Raw genomic sequence first — 3574 nt, forward strand, 5'->3', positions numbered from 1 at the left:
TCTCTGACTAGGACAGTCTCTCTCCCTCTCTCTCTGACTAGGACAGTCTCTCTCCCTCTCTCTCTGACTAGGACAGTCTCTCTCCCTCTCTCTCTGACTAGGACAGTCTCTCTCCCTCTCTCTCTGACTAGGACAGTCTCTCTCCATGTCTCTCTGACTAGGACAGTCTCTCTCCCTCTCTCTCTGACTAGGACAGTCTCTCTCCATGTCTCTCTGACTAGGACAGTCTCTCTCCCTCTCTCTCTGACTAGGACAGTCTCTCTCCCTCTCTCTCTGACTAGGACAGTCTCTCTCCATCTCTCTCTCCCTCCATCTTCCTCCCTCTCTCTTCATTAGTGCTGAGCGATTTGTGCTTTTTGAGGTTGGTTCGGTTTCAGTTCGATTATTAAGAAATAATCATAGTTTTCGATTTCGGTTTTCATTATTTTTTTAAACATGAAATGTATTATGAAATAATGACGTTACAATGATTTTAGAGCTTTTAATGGAAATCCCAAAGCCCAAAATAGTAAACATTACATTTCCAAAACATTGAAAATATTCTATTGTCTCTGTCAGGTCCACATAACGTAGACATCAATAGAAAAATAGGTGTACATTCCTCTCTCATGCGGTCTATGTGGACTGTGTGTACCACAGGAGGCTGGAGGTACATTAATTGGGGAGAACGGGCTTGTGGTATTGACTGGAGCAGAATAGGTGGAATGGTATCATATATATCAAACACATGGTTTGGAGCCTTCTGTGGTGTGTATCTAACCTAACGTAGCAGGTGTTAAAGTGTACCAGAGATCTATATACAATGACAAGATGCTCATGTCTATGCCCTAACAATGGGAGTCGTTGTCCCAAAAGTGGGAAGGCAGACGACAAGCTTAGGACCAAAATAAGCCCATAGAAAGGCATAGGGCTTATTTTGGACAGATTTTGGAGACAGTAAAACCTCTCATTTCGCCTCTTCCTCTCTGATCCATCTCTGAGTCGTAAAAAATTGGTTGAATATTTTCTTAATGAAAACTACAACTCCCGTCAGCCCAGCGTCCCACATAGTTCTTGACTTGATTTCTCAGATTTCTCTTGTGAATTATTAGATTTCTATCTACAGTAATTGAACTGATGTCAGTCAATTAGTTGTTTAATACCCCCCCCCCCAAAAAGAAATGATGGTTAGTTGTTCACCTCCACTCTTCATCTTTCATTCTCTCTCATCTCTCATCTCATCTCTCTCATCTCTCATCTCATCTCTCATCTCATCTCTCATCTCATCTCTCATCTCATCTCATCTCTCTCATCTCTCATCTCATCTCTCATCTCTCATCTCATCTCTCATCTCATCTCTCTCATCTCATCTCTCATCTCATCTCTCTCATCTCTCATCTCATCTCTCTCATCTCTCTCATCTCATCTCTCATCTCATCTTTCTCATCTCTCATCTCATCTCTCTCATCTCTCATCTCTCATCTCATCTCTCTCATCTCTCATCTCTCATCTCATCTCTCTCATCTCTCATCTCTCATCTCATCTCATCTCTCATCTCTCTCATCTCTCATCTCTCATCTCATCTCTCTCATCTCTCATCTCATCTCTCTCATCTCATCTCATCTCTCTCATCTCTCATCTCTCATCTCATCTCTCATCTCATCTCTCATCTCTCATCCCATCTTTCATCTCTCATCTCTCTCGTCTCTCTCATCTCATTTCATCTCTCTCATCTGGTCATGGGTCACATCAACACCATTATCTCAGAAACCCTACCCCACTCCAATTTGCATACCACCCTAACAGATCCACAGATGATGCAATCTCTATTGCACTCCACACTGTCCTTTCCCACCTGGACAAAAGGACACCTATGTGAGAATACTATTCATTGACTACAGCTCAGCATTCAACACCATAGTGCCCTCAAAGCTCATCAATAAGCTAAGGACCCTGGGACTAAACACCTGCCTCTGCAACTGGATCCTGGACTTACTGACGGGCCGGCCCCAGGTGGTAAGAGTAGGTAACAACACATTCGCCACGCTGATCCTCAACACAGGGGCCCCTCAGGGGTGCGTGCTCAGTCCCCTCCTGTACTCCCTGTTCACTCATGACTGCACGGCCAGGCATGACTCCAACACCATCATTAAGTTTGCCGATGACACAACAGTGGTAGTCCTGATCACCGACAAAGACGAGACAGCCTATAGGGAGGAGGTCAGAGACCTGGCCGTTTGGTGCCAGGACAACAACTTCTCCCTCAACGTGATCAAGAACAAGGAGATGATTGTGGACTACAGGAAACGGAGGAGCGAGCACAGCCCCATTCTCATCGACGGGGCTGTAGTGGACGGGGCTGTTGGTGTCCACATCACCAACAAACTAACATGGTCCAAGCCCACCAAGACAGTCGTGAAGAGGGTACGACAAAACCTATTCCCCATCAGGAGACTGAAAAGATTTGGCATGGGTCCTCAGATCCTCAAAAGGTTCTACAGCTGCACCATTGAGAGCATCCTGACTGGTTGCATCACTGCCTGATATGGCAACAGCTCGGCCTCCGACCGCAAGGCACTACAGAGGGTAGTGCGACGGCCCAGTACATCACTGGGGCCAAACTTCCTGCTATCCAGGACCTCTAGGCGGTGTCAGAGGAAGGCCCTAAAAATTGTCAAAGACTCCAGCCACCCAAGTCATAGACTGTTCTCTCTGCTACAGCACGGCAAGAGGTACCGGAGCGCCAAGTCTAGGTCCAAGAGGCTTATAAACAGCTTCTACCCCCAAGCCATAAGACTCCTGAACATCTAATCAAATGGCTACCCAGACTATTTGCATTGCCCCCCCCTTTCTTTTACGCCGCTGCTACTCTCTGTTATTATCTATGCATAGTCACTTTAATAACTCTACCTACATGTACATATTACTTTGACTAACCGGTGCCCCCGCACATTGATTCTGTACCTGTACCCCCTGTATATAGTCTCGCCATTGCTTTTTTTCTGCTGCTCTTTAACTAATTGTTACTTTTATTTCTTATTCTTTTTAAACTGTGTTGTTGGTTAGGGGCTTGTAAGTAAGCATTTCACTGTATTGTTGTATTCGGCGCATGTGACTAATAACATTTGATTTGATTTGATCTCTCTCTTACACACACATGTGCTTGCATGCCATGTATACACACACACACACACACACACCCTGTCAGTCAAGACCTCAGGTTTGACAGTGTGCTTGTTTAGGCCAAACACGTATACACATCATGGTAATCAATATTTCTCTCTTTCCTGCTCTCCCCCATATTTTATCCCTCCGCTCCTCTCCCCCCTTCATTCCCTCTTTAGTCCCCTGTTTCCTCTCCTCTACCCGTCCTCCTCTCACTCACCCATGTTCCCTCTATTTACCTTCTATCAACAGACAGCATTTCTACCCGTCTCTCTCTCTTTCTCTCTGTCTGTCTTTCATTCCTCCAGTCCCTTCCTCCTCTCCTCTTTTTTTCACCTTCCCTATTTGTTCCAAAGGACTCGTCAGGGTCAAAGAACAGGCACTGTGAAATGGAGGGAGAGGAAGGGAGGGGATAGAGGGAGAAAGGGAT

The sequence above is a fragment of the Salmo trutta genome, chromosome 37 (genome assembly GCF_901001165.1).
Source record: "Salmo trutta chromosome 37, fSalTru1.1, whole genome shotgun sequence".
Taxonomy (NCBI): domain Eukaryota; kingdom Metazoa; phylum Chordata; class Actinopteri; order Salmoniformes; family Salmonidae; genus Salmo; species Salmo trutta.